Source organism: Rhinoderma darwinii, chromosome 2 (genome assembly GCF_050947455.1).
Source record: "Rhinoderma darwinii isolate aRhiDar2 chromosome 2, aRhiDar2.hap1, whole genome shotgun sequence".
In the NCBI taxonomy this organism is placed as follows: Eukaryota; Metazoa; Chordata; class Amphibia; order Anura; family Rhinodermatidae; genus Rhinoderma; species Rhinoderma darwinii.
This window is the reverse complement of record NC_134688.1, coordinates 242,939,706-242,963,697: the sequence shown is the minus strand read 5'-3', so window position 1 is coordinate 242,963,697 and position 23,992 is coordinate 242,939,706.

Genomic DNA, 23,992 nt, shown 5'->3' with positions numbered 1-23,992 from the left:
ATGGTCATAACTTGGCCAAAAATGCTCGTTTTTTAAAAATAAAAACGTTACTGTAATCTACATTGCAGCGCCTATCTGCTGCAATAGCAGATAGGGGTTGCAAAATCTGGTGACAGAGCCTCTTTAAATAAAAAAAATACACATACACATTTTTTATAATAAATATTAAAATAAGACTGAATACATAAAATATAAACATATTCGGTATTGGCGCGGCTGTTATAACCTACACAACAAATAGTTTTTTGTGGCATTTATGATGTGTACGCTATAAAAAAATAAAATAAAAACGTCTTTCTTTCACTTGTTAATGTAAGGCACGAGGTGTGATGAATTTAACCTCCATGTGCCTCACATTAATAGTAATTAACCACATCATGTACCTTACACATTAACCCAATGTTGTCCATTATGACTGAGAAAGATGATGGGGTTAATTACTATTAATGTCTGGCCCATTCAAAATTCATCACACCACGTGCCTCACATCAGAAAATGGAAGAACTTATTTTATTTTATTACTGTTGGCAAAGTATCGTTTTGGTATCGAAAATCGCAATAATACACAAAGTATCGGTATCGAAGTCCAAATTCTGTTATCGTGACAGCCCTAATTCAGACCCCTTCAATTTTTCCATATCTTCTTACATTACAGCCTTATTCTAAAATGGATAATCTTTTTTTTTTACTCCTCAATCTACACACAATGCCCCATGATGACAAAGCAAAGTCAGGTTTGCAGAAATTTCAGCAAATGTGTTAAAAAGAATAAACTCAAATACCACTTTTACGCCCGCCTATGTGTAATGCAGACACTCACTGAGATGCCCCAAACCCCTGCAGAGGATGCTCCCGTTACCAACACCCAATCTTTGGGACCAAGTGGCGGCACAATGGACAAAACACAGAATGGAAGCTGCCAACACATCTACCACCAAATCTCAGGCTCAAGGGAACGTCAATAAGAATAGTGTACAGTCCGGTGGCACAGTATAGCATGGGTGTATTGATTGGTAGAGGCTCAGGATAACAGCTATACTTGTGATGTCGAGCAGTCACAGTAGTTGATATCCTGTCTGCATTGCAGAATAAAGCTAAATATTTGCCCTCCGCCATATACTGGGAAATGGCATACAAATGAACACACAGAGCTTACATCTCTTCACACAGGGGATTTTTGGTTAATAATACTACAGATCACTCCTGCCAAAAATGCACTGCCCGACACAGAGTTCATCTTCATTGTATGTGGTCATGCCCTCAGATTTAAAACTTCTGGTAACAGATAAAGTCTTTTGTTTCTCCAAACATATCGGTGAATTGCCCTTATGCAGTTTCCTGGAGTTTATTTGATATTATCCCAAAAACGTTAAAAAAGTAGGTTCGGACATGAGCGAAAATTATTGCTGTTTATTTCAAGGGCAGCATGTAAAACAATATTACGCTGTTGTATATCATCATCTCCACCCACTACCGGACTTTTCCTTGAAAAGTATTCGTTCTACTTCCGCATGAACTGGATAGAGGCATCGTTATCCAAGAAAAAAAAGGGGAAAAAAAAACATTTTAAATTCGGGGGAGATTCATATTTCTTCTCCCAGAGCATGTGAAACTCAGATACTTGGCCCAACCACTTGGTATGTTGAGCAATCTCTCACTGGTTCGACACTTCAATTGATTTAAGCCATTTATATTTTAGCCTGGATAGCATTTCATGGTATCTGGTCAGGTGAAATCCTGGTATCCAAACCCCATTTCCTCTCCCGCTTTCCCCCCCCCTTTTTTATTTTTTTTACAGATTCTCTACATTACATTGTATTAATGTGAATATACAGGCATATAGCTGTTATTTATACACTTTGATCAAGTAATACCTCTATTCTGCATAACCTTCCTTTCAGTATACATATAAAGGGTCTTGGCGATTTGAGACTGCATGTACTAATGTTATCCCCATATTAAGTGTCGCTGATGCATCATTACCCCATTTAATAAACCAATAAAGCAACGAAACCTGTTTCTTGGAGAATGTGGGAATGGCCACAGCTTTATTTAACACAACCAAACATTTTTGTATCACATGACCCTGAAGTAACCACTTAATTTATTCACATCTCCTGTGATGCCGCCCACTGTGAAGCGGCGCGCATGTAGGTTCTTCTCCGGATTTTACTCTTCAGAGCCTATCTCCGCCCGCTGTGACATCTGAAAAACAAAGAAAAACCACAGAAACACGCCTACGCAAAGAAAAAGGAAGCAACTGACGAGCCATAATAGACATGGCATGGAAAAGCAAAGAAATTAAAAGACAGAGAAAACACCATAACTACACACCCAAATTTTCCCAAAGAGGGAGGGCGGGAGGGACGTTTGCAGCTCCAGCAGGTAAGATAGTGAACTGCCCTTGACCTCAACTATTTATCTGCTCCTAACCCCTCCTCTATCCCCTTGTCCAACCAATCCCTGCTCCTGATTTTTTCCCGCACTTTTTCCCCCCTTCCATCCCCCTATCACATACAGTCCCAGGCACTTTCTCTATTTGATTTAGTGCCTCAAGACTTGCTTGGCCAGGATAGAATAAGGAACCCTTCTTTTCCTCCAGTCCGTCCTCCCGGGATGACGTTTCAGCCCATGTGACCGCTGCAGCGGTCACATGGACTGCTGCGTCATCCAGGGAGGTCGGGCTTGATGTCGAAAGAGGGACGCGTCACCAAGACAACGGCCAGGTAAGTATGAATTTCTTTTACTTTTACTACAAAAAGGGCTGCCCCTTCTCTCTATCCTACACTGGTAGAGAGAAGTGGCTGCCGATTAGTGCAGTGTAATTTTGCAGCGAAAACGTGCCCGTAAATACGGGTGGAATACGGGTGACACCGGACCCGTATTTACAGGCACGGGTCCATAAATACTAGTGCAATACGGGTCGAATACGTGTGACCAAGGACCCGTATTTACCCCAGTATTTACGGGAGGAAAAAAATAAGTTTGTGTGCATGGGGCCTAACTGTGAGATATATCTCGGCAATGTCATCATTATTGACCTGCATTCAAGTATTGATATTTAATATAATGTATATAACCATGCTTCTTATTGGTTCCTTCCCTCCCCTTCCCCTTTTGCCCTCTGTACCCTTGGTTGAAAGGTTAAAAAATGTCATCAAAACCATTATTATTATAAAAAAAAAAAAGCTGTTGCATCTACCTGCTGGCCGTGTGGCACAGCAACCGTGGCCGTGCAGCATCCAACCCTACCCCCGCCTCTTCGGACATAAAATAAAGAATAAGTATATTAACCTCACTGCTCCTCTTCTCCCCTCCTAGTCCCCTCCGACTCCCTCAGAATAGGAACATTGTAATGAGCATAATTGTTTCTTGTTTTTATTTAAATGTCCAAAGGGTGATGGGGGCTAGTCCGACAGAAAGGGGCAAAGTACGGCCCGCACGGTACCCTGTACCTTGCTAAGCCCCACACAGAGAAATCTACGGCAGCTAGGAGCTGGCGTAGATTTCCACTATGATTTACGCCAATTTTCTGGTGTAAATTATAAGTAATTTGTCAGGCTGCTGTAACTCTGTCCATTTTGTGAAGTCACGCCCTCTTTTTACGCAAAACCGGCTAGGACGGCATACAAATCTTATGAAACTTTTCTACAACAGAATTCTATTGTACATAGTTTGATAAATTCCCCCATAGTGTTTCAATTCTTTACCATTTTCTAGCTATTTGTTTGCTGTCAGTGAGTTGCAACACCTTTGGTTACATTCAGAAGCAAAAAAATCCATAAATACTAAATATTCTTCTGCTCGCAGCAGAAGTGGATACAATTGTATCCAGTCTAGGCAAAGCACTGCAAGCTTAAGGCTGGGTCCACATGTTGCAGTCAAAATGCGTTTTTTTCTGCCACAAATCACTGCAATACTGCGCCATTTTGCCCCAATCTGATGAAAATCGTGGCAAATTGGCACGACTCAGCCACGATTAGCAGCAAATGATGCATTTTGACCGCGATGTGAAAACCTAGCCTCACAGTCCGCACCTCAGATTGATACATTTGACCAAACTACAGTAGCAGAGGGATTTGTGCAGCTACTGCTGGTGTATTTCGCTCCCAGAACATTACCTAGACTGGATACAATTGTATCTAATTCTCAGCCTCCTCTGAATGGAAACAGAGTATTCTCATTCACTTACAGACAGCCAATATCTTGAAAATAGTGAGGAATTAAAAGACAAAGAATATTAGAAAGTAGTAGAATGTTTTATTTATAAAGTTATTGACTTTATATAGATAAAACCGAAAAACACCTTTAATTACAGAAGACTGCTATGGACTGTAGAAATACTGGTGAATGTTTCTTATTTATTTCCTATTGCTTATACACCGCGTTCCAAATTATTATGCAAATGTTATTTTTCGCTGATTTTCCTAAATAGTCGATGCAAATGACAGTCAGTATAATCTTCAAGCCATCAACTGTTGGAGTATAATGCAAATTTTATTGAACAAATCTCATAATGATAACAGTTTTTTTTTTAGAAGTAAAAAAACTCAAAATGCACTGCTTCACATTATTATGCACAACAGAGATCAAAACATTTTAAAGGTTGTAAAGAGAACTAAAATGGTAATTTGTTGAATTTCCAGCATCAGGAGGTCATATTTACAGAAATCAAAAGCTCTTTCAATCAAAAAAAACGTAGCAGGCCAAGTTACATGTTAACATAGGACCCCTTCTTTGATATCACCTTTACAATTCTTGCATCCATTGAATTTGTGAGTATTTGGACAGTTTTTGCTTGAATATCTTTGCAGGATGTCAGAATAGCCTCCCAGAGCTTCTGTTTTGATGTGAACTGCCTCCCACCCTCATAGATATTTTGCTTGAGGATGCTCCAAAGGTTCTCAATAGGGTTGAGGTCAAGGGAACATGGGGGCCACACCATGAGTTGCTCTCCTTTTATGCCCATAGTTGCCAATGACGCAGAGGTATTCTTTGCAGCATAAGATGGTGCATTGTCATGCATAAAGATAATTTTGCTACGGAAGGCACGGTTCTTATTTTTGTACCACGGAAGAAAGTGGTCAGTCATAAACTCTACGTACTTTGCAGAGGTCATTTTCACACCGTCAGGGACCCTAAAGGGGCCTACCAGCTCTCTCCCCATGATTCCAGCCCAAAACATGACTCCGCCACCTCCTGACGTCGCAGCCTTGTTGGGACATGGTGGCCATTCACCAACCATGCACTACTCCATCCATCTGGACCATCCAGGGTTGCACGGCACTCATCAGTAAACAACACGGTTTGAAAATTAGTCTTCATGTATTTCTAAGCCCACTCCAACCGTTTCTGCTTGTGAGCATTGTTTAGGGGTGGCCGAATAATAGCTTTATGCACACTTGCAAACCTCTGGAGGATCCTACACCTTGAGGTTTGCGGGACTCCAGAGGCACCAGCAGCTTCAAATACCTCTTTGCTGCTTTGCAATGACATTTTAGCAGCTGCTAATCCTATTAATTTGTCTGGCAGAAACCTTCTTCATTATGCCTTTATCTGAACGAACCCGTCTGTGCTCTGAATCAGCCACAAATCTTTTCACAGTACGATGATCACGCCTAAGTTTTCTTGAAATATCCAATGTTTTCATACCTTGTCCAAGGTATTGCACTATTTCATGCTTTTCGGCAGCAGAGAGATCATTTTTCTTTCCCATATTGCTTGAAACCTGTGGCTTGCTTAATAATGTGGAACGTCCTTCTTAGGCTGGGTTCACACGAGCACATTAACGTCCGTAATGGACGGACGTATTTCGGCCGGAAGTCCCGGACCGAACTCAGTGCAGGGAGCCGGGCTCCTAGCATCGTAGTTATGTACGATGCTAGGAGTCCCTGCCTCGCTGCCGGACAACTGTCCCGTACTGTAATCATGTTTTCAGTACGGGACAGTAGTTCCACGGAGAGGCAGGGACTCCTAGCCTAGCATTGTACATAACTACGATGCTAGGAGCCCGGCTCCCTGCACTGAGTTCGGTCCGGGACTTCCGGCCGAAATACGGCCATCCATTACGGACGTTAATGTGCTCGTGTGAACCCAGCCTTAAGTAGTTTTCCTTTGATTGGGCACACCTGGAAAACGAATTATCACAGGTGTCTGAGATTGATTACAATGATCCAAAGAGCCCTAAGACACAAAACCATCCATGAGTTTAATTGAAAAACTAATAATTAAATGTTTATGACACTTAAATCCAAGTGCATAATAATTTGGAACACGGTGTATAGTGCCAACCTATTCCGCAGCGCTGTACAGATATTCTCTCCATTCACATGATTCACTTTCCCTAATGGGACTCACAATCTAATCTCAGACACACTCTAGGGCCAGGCAAGCTGCCCACTGTTGCTCCTTTGCTCCAGTTTGGCAGTGCTGAGAGAGAACAAAGGATTGTTATCCATATATATGTACACAACTGCCAGATAAGTATCGTGAAAATCCTTCCGTAACAACCAATACTATTGCAGCAATTCCAGTCTGAAGGAGCTATAATTTACTGGATTCTTCTCCAAGGCTCAGAGATACAACACCCATACGTACCTTCCACTCCTATTTGACACTGGGTTAGTACAGGTCTTAAAGAGGCTCTGTCACCAGATTATCAAATCCCTATCTCCTATTGAATGTGATGGGCGCTGCAATGTAGATAACAGCAACGTTTTTGTTTTTTTTTTAAACGATCATTTTTGCCCAAGTTATGAGCAATTTTATATTTATGCAAATGAGCTTTTCAATGGACAACTGGGCGTGTTTTCTCGTATTACCAACTGGGCGTGTATTGTGTTTTTACCAACTGGGCGTGTATTGTGTTTTTACCAACTGGGCGTTGTGAATAGAAGTGTATGACGCTAACCAATCAGCGTCATACACTTCTCATCGTTCCCACCCAGCTTCCTTCACTAAAGACACACAGCGTGACGTCACCCACAGGTCCTTCAACCTTGTCGTCGGACAAAGAAGATACATCGGCTGAAAGGCGTCCAAAAGGTTAATATGCTCGTCTTTAGGGAGTTTACTATGCTTACCTGCACATGGTGATGATGCTGAAAATTCAACTGTACGCCTGGAGCTGTGGTGTCTGCTCTCTTCCGACGCCAAGGTTGAAGGACCTGTGGGTGACGTCACGCTGTGTCTGCAGTGAAAGAAGCTGGCTGGGAATGATGACGTCACCCACAGGTCCTTCAACCTTCGCGTCGGAAGAGAGAAGACACCACAGCTCCAGGCGTCAGAGGGTACAGTACAGGGTATGTGCAGGTAAGCATAGTAAGCTCCATAGAGACTAGCATATTAACCTTTTGGACGCCTTTCAGCCGATGTATCTTCTTTGTCCGACGACAAGGTTGAAGGACCTGTGGGTAACATCACGCTGTGTATCTTTAGTGAAAGAAGCTGGGTGGGAACGATGAGAAGTGTATGATGCTGATTTGTCAGTTGTCCATTGAAAAGCTCATTTGCATAAATATAAAATTGCTCATAACTTGGGCAAAAATGATCGTTTTAAAAAAAAACAAAAAACGTTGCTGTTATCTACATTGCAGCGCCCATCACATTCAATAGGAGATAGGGATTTGATAATCTGGTGGCAGAGCCTCTAAAACTCTGCCAAGCTACCATCACTGAATAACTCAAACACGAGGCCATAATTGCAAAAGTCGGAATGGGGACAAATAACAGACTTTGTTTCAGTTCTTGAAAAGCTTCCCCCTATGGGTCACTCCATTATGAGATAACCTCTGGTCCCTTCTTCTCTGGGTCTTGCCTTATTAGAAGCTGGTTAAGGGGGAGATATAACATCTGGAATAGCCCAAGTCAAAGAAGGACCACACATCTGTCACATCTGTGGCTCGGACCACTCATGCACAGGTCGACATTTTTACTTTAGCTTATACTTGCTTAGCGAGGCTAACAAGACTCTTAAGAGTTCTAAGTGGTCCTGAAATGTTTGTAAAAAAAAAAATCGCAATTGTCAAGATAGATTAACACCGACTCATAGTTTTAATCTCCTGAGCACCGTTTCATGGCTCGTTTAAAGGTACCGGGGGCGTTCATGAGACCGAAGGTGATAATGAGACTGAAGGGCAACAGGTTCGTAGAAACAACAAACACAGTATTCTCTTGCTCCTCTTCTTGTGTTGGCACTTGCCAGCGTCCACTTGACAAATCAAGGGTGGTGGAGTACTTAGCATCATGATGTGTGAAGGTCCACGAGGAAGCAGAGTACCATCTTTTTCCCATCAGGAAGATTGATGCTGTCCATGATCCCTGATGCTTTCTAGAACGAGCTGATTGTCTATCATCTTTCACAGCAACCCATTGATCTCTTTATACAGGGCCAGTGGTATGCTTCGGTAGTGCTCTCGCACAGGTCGATTGTCACTGGCGCTAATCCTGTGTTCAATGCCATAGTCTTCATATCGTCTGTTCTGAATACTTTTGTTGACCCGGCTTGTACCTGACCACGATTTTATCTGCCATCTGCCCTGACTACTGCCTGATTTCTGTTTAAGACAGAACGTTGCCTGCCCTGACCAGTGCACGTCTGACTACGTTCTCTGCCTTGGTCCTGCATCTTGGTGGCTCCTGACTCTGCTGTATCAGCTGTTATTATCGGAGACTTTTCTTGGGGTAGCAACCAGAGAAGTCCACGCAGTGGAGAAAAACAATAAATTTAAATTGAAGACTGAACTGAATTCACACTAGTCCATGGATTTATGCTTGTGACACTACAAGTCAAAGAAAGACCAACCTCTACCATGCAGCCTGCCTCAGTTTGATATGGACTCTCACTGAGATAAACCAAACTCCTGCGGAGGACGCCCTCCATTGCGACCACACATGTCCTTTACTCACACTGACCAGGGCCGTTGCTAGGGTCTTAAAAGATCAGAAGCACAGGCTTCATATGAAACATATATCCCCCCCCCCCCACCCCGAAAAATAAATAAATTTTTACATACAAATCGGAGATAGCATATCTATAAGACTAAGGCTCCTATAGCTACACCGCTGGATAGAATTGGATGCATTGTCTCAGCATACAGTATCATACATGATAGGCCTAGATACAGGCCCCCAGCAGACAGTATCACACATGATAGGCTTAGATACATGGCCCCAGCAGAAAGTATCACACATGACAGACTTAGGGCTCATTCAGACAGGTAAGATTCTCGTCTGTATGCTGTGTGTTGAAACATCGTAGAGTACACTGCCCCATTGATTTCAATGGGGCTATTCACACATGTGTGAGATTTCAAGCAGCCGAGTGTCTGTTGTGTGAAACTCACTGCATGTCCTTGACCTGCCTAGGTAGAGTCGTGTGTTAACCTTAAACCATACTATCCCCCACCCCCATTTAGTAACGACACATGACACCGAGGTTGGATGTGAAATGGCCACAGCAGCCGTTTATTAATTTCACAGTTTTATAAAAACAATTTAAATCCGAAACATTCGGATAACTAGTTAGGAATCCACCAGAGAATTCCTCCTAATAATTCACATGACCCAACATGGGTCAGAATCATAAATAACAATTAAACGTTAACATTAACCCGAGCAGAGGAAGTCCTTGAAGCCCCTTCAGATGTTCCTTTCAAGAACACACCGAATTAGCCATCTGCAAACCACTAATTACCTCCAGCCGTAAACCAGCTCGGAAGCACCGTTCACCTCTGCAGATGGCTCCAACCACTAGAAGTCCACTTCAAGGGGATAACACCCGATGAAGCCCTCAAGTGATATACCGACCACTAGAAGTCCACTTCAAAGGGATAACACCCGATGAAGCCTTCAAGTGACATACCTTCTACCAGAAGACCACTTCAAAGGGATAACACCCGATGAAGTCTTCAACCATGTACCTTTTTTGGGGGACGCATACCCCCGATGCGACCCCCCCACCATTTTGTACTGACTGGCCTCAAGGACTCCCCCCGCCAGCTGCCATGACAACAGAACCTACTCCGGAAAAAAGAAAAACATGTTAAATAAGCACACAAAATAAAACACAACGCTCATAGACAGACGTACATAAGACCTAAGGAGTAACAAAACAAGGGTGGGAGGGTGGGAGCTTTGCTTACTGTGTGTTACTCCTCCCGCTGCTTCCGGCTCAATGCCGAGAAACAGCGGGAAGCGCAGTAACGGCCCCCCCCGCCCCCCTTAACTCCTCCCCGTCCCTCCTTCAGCTCCTTCAACTTTCCCTCACCTCGTAACATTAACCCTTTCCCTACCAGGACGGTCATGTCGGCTTCCCTTAAGCCTGCAGCTGCGTCCAGCCTCTTCTTGACCTGCCTAGGTAGAGTCGTGTGTTAACCTTAAACCATACTATCCCCCACCCCCATTTAGTAACGACACATGACACCGAGGTTGGATGTGAAATGGCCACAGCAGCCGTTTATTAATTTCACAGTTTTATAAAAACAATTTAAATCCGAAACATTCGGATAACTAGTTAGGAATCCACCAGAGAATTCCTCCTAATAATTCACATGACCCAACATGGGTCAGAATCATAAATAACAATTAAACGTTAACATTAACCCGAGCAGAGGAAGTCCTTGAAGCCCCTTCAGATGTTCCTTTCAAGAACACACCGAATTAGCCATCTGCAAACCACTAATTACCTCCAGCCGTAAACCAGCTCGGAAGCACCGTTCACCTCTGCAGATGGCTCCAACCACTAGAAGTCCACTTCAAGGGGATAACACCCGATGAAGCCCTCAAGTGATATACCGACCACTAGAAGTCCACTTCAAAGGGATAACACCCGATGAAGCCTTCAAGTGACATACCTTATACCAGAAGACCACTTCAAAGGGATAACACCCGATGAAGTCTTCAACCATGTACCTTTTTTGGGGGACGCATACCCCCGATGCGACCCCCCCACCATTTTGTACTGACTGGCCTCAAGGACTCCCCCCGCCACCGCGAAACAGGCCTTGACCACCTTAAGCCTGTGAGTTCCTCCACACCACCACCGCCCTTTCTATGCCTTCTGCTATAGCCAAGCTCCAAATATCAATGCCAACCTCGGTCAGATGAACCCCGTCACTCCTCCAGAAATTCCCCAATCCTGACTCCAAATCCCTATGCCTCACGCAAATGCCCCCGTTCTTCGCCACAAAACGGGACACCGCCCGGTTAACTTTTATCCGAGCCTTATTGACTCTCTCCACCGATCTAGCTAACCGCCAATGCTTCCTTGGGACTATGTCCGACCACACTACCACCAACTTGGGATAAGATACCCACAAACACAACAAATCATGTTTGATATCCCGCACCAACTCACGAAAAGGGCGGACTCCTAAGTCATTCCCACCCACGTGCAACACTAAAACCTCCGGAACCCTATCAAGCCGCACATATGTCTGGAATTCCGCCAACACCCTGTTCCACGACATACCTCTAAACCCCAGCCAATGCACAACCGCATCCTGTCGCGGAATGCGCAACTGGCGACCATCCGGGCGGACGTCCGCCCTCAAAGCCCCCCAGTGCACGTACGAATGACCCATCAACCACACCAGACAAGGAGGCGAATCTGAAACGGAAAACACAGTTAGGCACCACCATATAACATTTGCAAGCATAAACAACAAAATTACAACATATGGGGGCGGACATAGGACTTAAACCTTTTAGACTCCCAACGACCAATACGCCTCACCCCCTCATCATCCAACCCCCAGCGCCCTGCTTCCGTTGCTGCGCCAATCCGGAAGGAATGAGATGAATATGAGCCTGCCGCAACCCCAACCGCCGTCAAACATTTTTTAAAAACAGCTCCAAACTGAAACCTGGACAAGAACGACCCGTCCACATGACGTAACAAAGGCAAATCTGGAGACCCCCTGTTTTTTGTAAAACCCCGCATGCACTCTACTGGGCACATGACCGACCCCGGGAGAGCGAACAAAACTATCAGTTTTCCCTTCCCTAATTGGTCAGTTTTTGATCTACGCAACCATACCTCCAACCGATCTGCAAAAAGGCTCACCTCCCCAGATCTCAGCCCCCCTGCCTGTTTAGTTCTTGGCGACACCAACTCACCTATTCTAAATGCTCCGAAGAACGCCAACGAGAAAGCCAACCGAAACAAATCCATTTCATCTGAAGAACGACATACCGATGCCAATGAACCGCCCAACAAGCCCAGCAAAGCAAACGACACCGGCCTTCTACTATCCGCCTCCACCCTACCTCTGCGCAACCCCTTCAAAGCCTGCGATACCAGAAATTCCTTCGATACATCCCGCAAGCCCCGCAACTTAAGCCCAAACGCCACCGCGGATATAAACCGGTTCACCTTCGCTACTGAAAACCCCCCCTCCCAGGCATCCCCTAACCAATACAAAAGTGCCACCAACCTGTCTCTATCCGTATTGACATCACCCAACTCTCTTACCCACTCCTCCCACTGCCTCCAACAAGCAGCATAAGCCCTCCACGTCGTGCGCGCCAAAGACCTTTGTAACAGCTGCTCTACGGGACCGATACCAGATCCCATAGATGATCCGGACAAGCCAAACCGAGACGTTCCGCTCCAGGGGCCAATTGCCGAAACCGGTCCCACTGCGAGCGAGAAAGAGCATCAGCAACACAATTCCGTACACCCGGGACATGCACCGCCACCACCCACGCGTTCAACGACAAACACACCAACACTAAATGTCGCAACAATTGAACTACCGGAGGAGAGGACGCCGTGATGTTATTAATGGCAAGCACCACCCCCATGTTGTCGCAGTAAAAACGGACCTTCTTATCCCTGAGCCTGTCCCCCCAAATGGTAGCCGCCACCACGATGGGAAACAGCTCGAGCAGGGCCAGATTCCGCGTCAATCCACTGGACACCCAGCTAGCCGGCCATTGACCTGCGCACCACGGACCTCCCCCGTAAGCTCCAAAGCCACCCGCCCCAGCCGCATCCGTGAAAATATTCAGATCACTCGTATCCTGCGCTGGGGCCATCCATAGCGAGCGACCATTGTACTGGCCCAAGAAGTCATCCCAAACCTGAAGATCAGCTCGGTGCTCCTCCTTGAGCCTCACAAAATGATGCGGCGCCCGCACTCCCGCCGTTGCCGCCGCCAACCTTCTACCAAACACCCTCCCCATCGGCATAATCCGGCAGGCGAAATTCAACTTCCCCAGCAGCGACTGAAGCTCCCTCAGCGACATTTTCTTCCTTCTACAAGCCCGTCGCACCTCCAGCCTCAAAGCACCCAACTTATCCGCCGGGAGCCGACACTCCATTGCCACCGAGTCAATTTCGATTCCCAAGAAACAAATCGTCGCTACCGGGCCCTCCGTTTTTTCCGGCGCCAAAGGGATCCCAAAATCCCTCGCCACCTTCTGCAGGGCATGAAGCAAGTTACCGCAAACCGGCGAACCCCCCGGGCCAACGCACAAAAAATCATCTAAGTAATGGATCAACGAATCGACCCCGGATACTCCCCTCGTTACCCACTCCACGAAGCTACTAAACGCCTCGAAGTATGCACAAGAAAGAGAACACCCCATCGGAAGGCACCGATCCACGTAAAAGGCCCCATTCCAAAAACAACCCAACAGCCGTTGGCTTTCTGGATGCACCGGCAACAACCTGAACGCCGCCTCGATGTCGGTTTTTGCTAGCAGCGCCCCCGGACCCGCAGCCCGCACTAACCCCACCGCCTTATCGAATGAGGTATAAACTACGGAACACAACTCGTGATCAATCCCGTCATTTACCGACGAACCTTTGGGATACGATAAATGTTGAATCAAACGAAACTTTCCGGGCTCGCGTTTAGGGACAATACCCAAAGGGGACACAACTAAATCTTTCACCGGCGACTCCACAAATGGCCCCGACATGCGCCCCAACGAAACTTCTTTTAACAACTTTTCCGACACGACTTCCGCATGCAAGTAAGCCGATTTTAAATTTCTCCGCGTAACCGGAACCTCATAAGGAGGCGGAGGAATAACAAAACCAACACTAAACCCTTCATAAAGCAACTTAGCTGCCGCCCTATCCGGATACTCATTTAGATAAGGGGCCATCCTTTCCACCCTCACCGGCGACACCCCCTTGACCAGCCCCCTGCTGGTTCCCGGACCTCTTTTTTCGCAGACATTTTGCCGCCCCGTGTGATGCACCATTACACTCGGAGCACACGTGCTTGAACTTGCACGTGGCCCCAAACTTGCACTGGCCTTCATTGAATTGCCAGCAAAACCCCGCCTTTCCCCCGCCGCTTGGTCCACTCTGACTAGACTGGCCTCCCTGGCCACCGCTCCCGGGAAAGGGCTGCCTAACCGGAGCCGTAACCCGTAACCAGAGAGCAATATCCTTCTGGTCCCACCGAATCGCCGGCCGAACCGCCTTCCGCTGACGGAATTGCTCATCATATCGCAGCCACGCCTGACCCCCATACGCCCTATGAGCCTCCCCAATAGCATCAAAATAACAAAATAACGCCGAACAATTTTCCGGCGCCTTTTCCCCTATCACACTAGCCAATATGGCGAACGCCTGCGACCAATTAACGAACGTCTGCGGGATAAGCCTATACCGCCGCCGTTCCTCCTCGTCCTTTTTACTCTCATCCCGCTTGCTCTTATCCAAATTGAATTTAGCCAGCGGCAAGAGAGAAAAAATTTCAACATATTCATCTTTCCAGATCCGATCACGCACCTCCTGCTTTAAATGCGCCCCCAACGGACCCTCAAAACAAACATACACCTCCCCCCGAGCACGATCGTCCATGCGCACTCGATCGCCGTCCTTCTGTGCCTCAGTCTGCACCGACACCGCGACCGCCTCTCTAACCGCCACCACAGGACGCGCCTGCAACGATCCCACGTCCCTGGGGCCTTCCCAAACTACCGCAGGGGACACTTCCGTTACTACCGGCGCCGCGGCCCTATCCAGGCGCCCCACCAGCTCCCGTAAGCAACCCACTAACTCTGCCATACCCGCTCCGTCGCGTCCGCCCGCGCCACTACCGGCCCCCGATGCTATGCTAGCAGCCCCCCCGCCGACACCCGACATAAAAATCGCTGGATAAGACAATAATGGAGTTATACACTCACCGGGCTGCACAGGCGCTGTGTTCCCGTCAGCCGGACCATCCTGACCTCGACGATAGACGTCCAGTTCACCTTCCTCCAGTTCTTCTCTCGCCGACGACTGTCCCTCCCAACGACATCTTCGAAAAGGGGATGAGGACGCGCTGACCGATGGGCCGGCAACCTGCCGCCCGACCGCCGGGACCCAGACTTCCGACCGGACCTGTTGCCTCGACGTCGCTGCAGATCTAGTCGTCCGTCTAGACGATCCTGACGAAGCCTGCCCCCTGGCCGGAACATCACCATGCGGGGCGGCCGTACCTTGCTCTCGACATCTTCCATCTGATGGGGGAGGGGTGACAGGGAGCCCAGCCTGCGACTCCCTGCTTACCGCCGGACCCCGTCGCGGCCTGGGATTCCTGCCAGGACGCAGGGCCTGGGAAGGGGCGGTCCTCCCAGCTGCCTGGCCTGCAGCGTCCGGGATCGGGCTCCCTCTGCGACGCCGTGTCCGCGGGACTACCTCCGGACTAAGGCGCTCTGGAGGTCGGGACCGCCGAGAGGGACGGGTCGACACAGCCTGCATCGCCGTCACCCCTGCCACCGCTCTCTGCCTGCCCAGCGCAGGAGCGGTTGTTGCCGACTCCCCCCCCGCCGCCATAGCCATGCTCGTAGGGGGGCCGGGGGAGGGGAGCCTGTCCCTTGCAACAGACCCCGAACGCCGTGCCCGACGTGGCGAAACGGCGTCCGGGATCCGCGTTAATGCAGCCACGGTCTCCTCCAGCCATCCGGGACCGTGGTGCACAGCAGCGGCGCGCAGCCGCTCTAAAATCAGGGCCTCTGCCATCACTAAAAAACCGGGCAACGGGGAGCTTTGCTTACTGTGTGTTACTCCTCCCGCTGCTTCCGGCTCAATGCCGAGAAACAGCGGGAAGCGCAGTAACGGCCCCCCCCGCCCCCCTTAACTCCTCCCCGTCCCTCCTTCAGCTCCTTCAACTTTCCCTCACTTCGTAACATTAACCCTTTCCCTACCAGGACGGTCATGTCGGCTTCCCTTAAGCCTGCAGCTGCGTCCAGCCTCTTCTATATTGGTGCGTTTTGACGCATCTAGTCGCCCATTGAAGTCAATGGGTGCGTGAAAACCACAGACAGGACTTGGATGCATATCCGTGTGCTCTCCATGTTTCATGCATCGATTACAGTAAAGTAAAGTGCTTGCAAGTACATGAAAAACACATGCCACACGCAAAGCACACAGATGCAAAACGCAAAGCACATGGACAGATTTACATGCATTTTTTACATGCGTAAATCTTTCACGTTTGTGTGAATGTAGCCTTAGATACAGGGCCCGAGCAGTAAGTATCATTGTACTAAACCTCAGGGGCAAATTTGGCATTTCTGGGGCCCCAAACAAAGTTATGTCTCGGGGGTCTAATCATAGCACCTGTAGAGTGCCCCACACAATGCCCCCTGTATACAGTGTCACAAACCCCTGTAGACAGTGCCATGCAGTCCCCTGTAGGTAGTCCCATATAACCACCTTGTCTCAGCAGACAGTATCATACATGATAGGCTTAGATACATGGCCCCAGCAGACAGTATCACACATGATAGGCTTAGATAAATGGCCCCAGCAGACAGTATCACACATGATAGACTTAGATACAGGCCCCCAGCAGACAGTATCACACATGATAGGCTTAGATACATGGCCCCAGCATACAGTATCACAAATGACAGACTTAGGGCTCATTCAGACAGGTAAGATTCTCGTCTGTATGCTGTGTGTTGAAACATCGTAGAGTACACTGCCCCATTGATTTCAATGGGGCTATTCACACATGTGTGAGATTTCAAGCAGCGAGTGTCTGTTGTGTGAAACTCACTGCATGTCCTATATTGGTGCGTTTTGACGCATCTAGTCGCCCATTGAAGTCAATGGGTGCGTGAAAACCACAGACAGGACTTGGATGCATATCCGTGTGCTCTCCATGTTTCATGCATCGATTACAGTAAAGTAAAGTGCTTGCAAGTACATGAAAAACACATGCCACACGCAAAGCACACAGATGCAAAACGCAAAGCACATGGACAGATTTACATGCATTTTTTACATGCGTAAATCTTTCACGTTTGTGTGAATGTAGCCTTAGATACAGGGCCCGAGCAGTAAGTATCATTGTACTAAACCTCAGGAGCAAATTTGGCATTTCTGGGGCCCCAAACAAAGTTATGTCTCGGGGGTCTAATCATAGCACCTGTAGAGTGCCCCACACAATGCCCCCTGTATACAGTGTCACAAACCCCTGTAGACAGTGCCATGCAGTCCCCTGTAGGTAGTCCCATATAACCACCTTGTCTCAGCAGACAGTATCATACATGATAGGCTTAGATACATGGCCCCAGCAGACAGTATCACACATGATAGGCTTAGATAAATGGCCCCAGCAGACAGTATCACACATGATAGACTTAGATACAGGCCCCCAGCAGACAGTATCACACATGATAGGCTTAGATACATGGCCCCAGCATACAGTATCACAAATGACAGACTTAGGGCTCATTCAGACAGGTAAGATTCTCGTCCGTATGCTGAGTGTTGAAACATCGTAGAGTGTACGGCGCCATTGAGTTCAATGGGGCTATTCACACATGCGTGAGATTTCAAGCAGCGAGAGTCTGTTGTGTGAAACTCACTGCATGTCCTATATTGGTGCGTTTTGACGCATCTAGTCGCCCATTGAAGTAAATGGGTGCGTGAAAACCACAGACAGGACTTGGACGCATATCCGTTTGCTCTCCGTGTTTCATGCATCAATTACTGTAAAGTAAAGTGCTTTCAAGTACATGAAAAACACATGCCACACGCAAAGCACACAGATGCAAAACGCAAAGCACACGGACAGTTTTACATGCATTTTTTACATGCGTAAATCTTTCACGTTCGTGTGAATGTAGCCTTAGATACAGGGCCCGAGCAGTAAGCATCCTTGTACTAACCCTCAAATTTGGCATTTCTGGGGCCCCAAACAAATTTATGTCTCGGGGGTCTAATCATAGCACCTGTAGAGAGTGCCCCACACAATGCCCCCTGTATATAGTGTCACAAACCCCTGTATGGTACACACACAGTCCCCCTGCCATACATCCCCCTTGTAGACAGTGCCATGCAGTCCCCTATAGGTAGTTCCATATAACCACCTTGTCTCAGCAGACAGTATCATACATGATAGGCTTAGATACATGGCCCCAGCAGACAGTATCACACATGATAGGCTTAGGTAAATGACCCCAGCAGACAGTGTCACACATGATAGGCTTAGATACATGACCCAGCAGACAGTATCACACATGATAGACTTAGATACAGGGCCCCAGAAGCAAGTATCGTTGTCCTGTCATATGTCCACCGACCAAAAAAAATGTGCATGTGTGTACGTATATGTGTATATATTTAAAGTCCTTCTTAGGCCCCCAACTTCCCACAACTGATTGCCCGCAGCTTTCAGCTGCATCGCTGGGTCTCCTAAGTGACCCAACAATGCTGCACTAGCAGCCAGGGGCATCGCTAATCTCTTAAAACATCAAGGGAGACAGCATCTCTGTAGCACTCTTAGGCCTTATTCACATGAACGTGTATTACGTTCGTGCTACGCGCGTGGAAATCACGCGCGTCGCATGGACTTATGTAAGTCAATGGGGCCGTTCTGACAGGTCGTGATTTTCACGCAGGGTATGTCCGCTGCGTAAAACTCACGACATGTCCTATACTTGCCCGTGTTTCGCGCAGCACGCACCCATTGAAGTCAATGGGTGCGTGCAAATCGCACTCGGCACATGGAAGCACTTCCGGGTGCTACGCGTGATTTGCGCTACAGTAGTAAAAAAAATGAATGAAAACAGAAAAGCACCTCCTGCTTTTATGTCTGTAAACATAAATCAGAGTGTCATACTGATGCCGACTGTGCGAAAATCACGCAGCCACTTACCATATACAGAAGCCACACTAAACTCTTGCTCGCGAAAAACGCTGCATTTTTTGCGCGCGCAAAACGGACACGTTCGTGTGAATAAGGCCTACGGCTGGGTTCACACAGAGTTTTTTTGCAGGAGGAAATTCTGCCTCAAAATTCCATTTGGAAGTTTGAGGCAGATTTTCCTCTGCCTGCACGCCGATTTTCGCTGCGTTTTTCGTCCACGGCCATTAAACGCTGCGGGCATAAAACGCAGCGAAATACGCTTTCTCTGCCTCCCATTGATGTCAATGGGAGATCAGAGGCGTAATCGCGCAAAGATAGGGCATGTCCCTTCTTTCTCCAGCGAGCCGGTTTTACCGTTTGCGGGAGAAAACCACCCCCACCTCCCATTGAAAACAATGGGAGCCATTTTCGGCCGTGTTTTGGCGAGTTTTGCGGAGCGGTTTCCGCACCAAAAACTAGTAAAAAAACTCTGTGTAAACCCAGCCTAAGGGCATGACCACACATGGCGGAATTCCTCCGCAACTGTCCGCATCAATGCCGCACAGAATCTGCGTTGCAGATTCTGCAGCGGATCTGCACAAAATGTGCAGAAAATTGATGCGGACTGGCCGCTGCGGACTGCAGGAAAAGTGCTTCTCTTCTCCCTATTCAGTGCAGGATAGAGAGAAGGGACAGCACTTTCCCTAGTGAAAGTCAAAGAAATTCATACTTACCGCCCGTTGTCTTGGTGACGCGTCCCTCTTTCGGCATCCGGCCCGACCTCCCTGGATGACGCTCCAGTCCATGTGACCGCTGCAGCCTGTGCTTGGCCTGTGATTGGCTGCAGCCGTCACTTACACTGAAACGTCATCCTGGGAGGCCGGACTGTAGACAGACGCAGGGAGTTCTCGGTAAGTATGAACTTATATTTTTTTTTACAGATACATGTATATTGAGATCGGTAGTCACTGTCCCGGGTGCAGAAACAGTTACTGCCGATCGCGTAACTCTTTCAGCACCCTGGACAGTGACTATTTACAGACGTCTCCTAGCAACGCTCCCGTCATTACGGGAGCCCCATTGACTTCCTCAGTCTGGCTGTAGACCTAGAAATACATAGGTCCAGCCAGAATGAAGAAATGTCATGGTAGTAAAAACAATACGCTCCGCAGCACACATAACATCTGCGGACTTCATTGCGGAATTTTGACTCTCCATTGAAGTCAATGGAGAAATTCCGCCATGAGTCCGCAACCAGTCCGCCACTGCTCCGCAACAGACAGAGCATGCTGCGGACACCAAATTCCGCTCCGCAGCCTATGCTCCGCAGCGGAATTGTACGCATCGTGTAAACGAACACTGCTAAATTAAAGTGAAAGTCAATGGAGAAACGGCTCCGCTGCGGATTAACGCTGCGGAGTGTCCGCAGCGGAATTTAAGTGAAATTCCGCTATGTGTGAACCCGCCCTAAGGGTATGTGCACATGTAAACGGCTGAAAAATCGGAAGCAGAGCTCCTACAAACATCTGCCCATTGATTTCAATGGGAAATACTGCGTTTTGTTCAGACGGGGCGTTTTTTTACGCATGTCACTTCTTGGGACGTTTTTGGAGCTGTTTTTCATTGACTCTATAGATAAAAATCTCCAAAAACTGACGTAAAAAACGCGAGTTGCTAACAAAACCTCTGAAAATCAGGAGCTGTTTTCCCTTCAAAACAGCTCCGTATTTTCAGATGTTTTTGTTTAACCCCTTAATGACTGGGCCATTTTGCACGTTAATGACCAAGGATTATTTTTTGCTTTTTCATGGTCGCATTCCAAGAGTCGTAACTGTTTTTGTATTCCGTCTATATAGCCGTATAAGGGCTTGTTTTTTGCGGGACGAGTTGTATTTTGTAATTGTACCATTTTTAGATGCTTCTAATATATCGATTAACTTTTATTAACTTTATTTTAGGAGAGAATTGAAAATAAGCAGCTATTCCAGCATTAATTTTCACGTTATAAGTTTACGCCGTTTACTATGCAGCGTAAATAACATGTTCACTTTATTCTATGGGTCGGCACGATTACGGGGATACCAAATATGTAAAGGTTTTATATGTTTTCCTACGTTTGCACAATAAAAAGCCTTTTAGAAAAAAATTACTTGTTTTTGCATCGCCGCATTCCAAGAGCCGTAACGTTTTTATTTTTCCGTCGATGTGGTCGTACATGGGCTTGATTTTTGCGGGCCAATGTGTAGTTTTCATTAGTACTATTTTGGGGTACATAGGACTTATAGATTAACTTTTATTAAATTTTTTATGGGGGGGAATGGGAGAAAAGAGAGGATTTTGCCGTTGTTTTTTGCGTTTTTTTTGGACGCCGTTCATCCGGCGGTTTAATTAATGTGTTCATTTTATTGGTCAAGTCGTTACGATCGCGGGGATACCATATATGTGTATGTGTTATTTGTTTTGACACTTTTACTAAATAAAACCACTTTTTGGGCAAAAAAAGTTGTTTTATTTGATTTTCACTGTAATTATTATTATTTTTTTTTTCACCAACTTTATTTAACTGATTGACATTTTTTTTTTTAGTCCCACTAGGGGACTTCACTATGCGATGTGCCGATCGCATATATAATGCTTTGGTATACTTAGTATACCAAAGCATTATTGCCTGTCAGTGTAAAACTGACAGGCAACCTGTTAGGTCATGCCTCCGGCATCGCCTAACAGGCAGATGCTGAAGGCAGACCTGGGGGTCTTTGTTAGACCCCCGCTGCCATGGAAACCCGACGGCGACCCGCGATTTCTTTGCGGGGGCGCCGATGGGGTGACAGAGGGAGCTCCCTCCCTCTGTCAAACACATTAGATGCCGCTGTCACTATTGACAGCGGCATTTAATGGGTTAAACTGCCGGAATCGGAGCGCGCTTCGATTCCGGCAGTTGCAGCAGGAGCCATGCTGTGTATAACAGCCGTGCTCCTGCCGCTGATCGCGTGGGTACAGTGGCAGTACCCGCACCATCACAGGACGGATATACCCATCCTCCTGCGCGAACTAGCAGCTGCTGAGGACGGATATATCCGTCCTTCGGCGTTAAGAGGTTAAGGGTAAGTACACACGGCCTATTTTCGGCAGTTTTACAGGCCGTAAACGCCCGAAAAACGGCCGAAAAATCGGAAGCAGAACACCTCCAAACATCTGCCCATTGATTGCAATGGAAAAAACGGCATTCTGTTCCGATGGGCCATTTTTTTACGCTGCCTTTTTGAAAAACGGCCGCGTAAAAAAACGTCCGCGAAAAAGAAGTGCAGGACAATTCTTGGGACGTTTTTGGAGCTGTTTTTCATAGACTCTATTGAAAAAAGCTCCAAAAACGGACATGAAAAACGCAGCGAAAATCGTGAGTGTCTTAACCCCTTAAGGACACAGCCTATTTTTTCAAATCTGACATGTGTCACTTTATGTTGTAATAACTCCGGAATGCTTTCACCTAACCATGCGATTCCGAGACTGTTTTCTCGTGACATATTGTACTTGATGTTAGTGAAAAAATGTGGTCGATAAATTCAGTATTTATTTGTGAAAAACACCATAATTTAGAGAAAATTTGTGAAAATTAGCATTTTTCTCAATTTAAATGTATCTGCTTGTAAGACAGATAGTAATACCACACAAAATAGTTACTAGTTAACATCCCCCATATGTCTACTTTATGTTTGCATTGTTTTTTTATTTTTATAGGACGTTACAAGGCTTAGAACTTTAGCAGCAATTTCTCACATTTTCAAGAAAATTTCAAAAGGCTATTTTTAGAGGGACCAGTTCAGTTCTGAAGTGGCTTTGAGGGCCTTATATATTAGAAAGTCTCCATTAATCACCCCATTTTAAAAAATGCACACCTCAAAGTATTCAAAACAGCATTCAAAAAGTTTCTTAACCCTTTAGGCATTTCACAGGCATTAAAGCAATATAGATGTGAAATTTATTAATTTCATTTGTTTTTTGTCAAAATTCATTTGTTATAAAAAAAAAAATTGTACCACAGAAGGTTTTAGCCGAGAATTGCAACTCAATATTTATTACCCTGATTCTACAGTTTTTAGAAATATCCCACATGTGGCCCTAGTGTCCTCTTGGACTGAAACACAGACCTCAGAAGCAAAGGAGCACCTAGAGGATTTTGGGGCCTCCTTTTTTTAGAATATATTTTAGGCACCATGTCAGGTTTGAAGAGGTCTTGTGATGCCAAAACAGTGGCATCCATTTTGGAAACTACACCCCTCAAGGAATTTATCGAGGGGTGTAGTTAACATTTTAACCCCACAGGTTTTTTGCTAAATTTATTGGAAAAAGTCTGTAAAATTGAAAATCCACCTTTTTTCTGGAAAAACAAAGAATTTTTTAATTTTTCCAAGGAATAAAAGATAAAAAGAATACCAGCGTTTATAAAGCACTTTCTCCCGATTACGGCAATACTCCATATGTGGTAATAAACTGCTGTTTGGACCCACGGCAGGGCTCAGAAGGGAAACAGCGGCATTTGGATTTTGGAGCACAAATTTTGCTGGAATGATTTTCGGTGCCATGTCATGTTTGCAACGTCCTGGAGGGACCAAAACAGTGGAAACCCCCAAAAAGTTCCCCCATTTTGGAAACTACACCCCTCAAGGAATTTTCCTAGTGGTATAGTTAGCATTTTGACCCCACAGGTGTTTTGCAGAATTTAGTGGAATTCGGCCATGAATATGAAAATCGACTTTTTTTCTGAGAAAACGTAGAAATGTTTAATGTTTACTAGGAATAAAGGAGAAAAAGAAACCAAAGTTTGAAAAAGCAACTTCTCCCGATTATGGGAATACCTCATATGTGGTAATAAACTGCTGTTTGGACCCACGGCAGGGCTCAGAAGA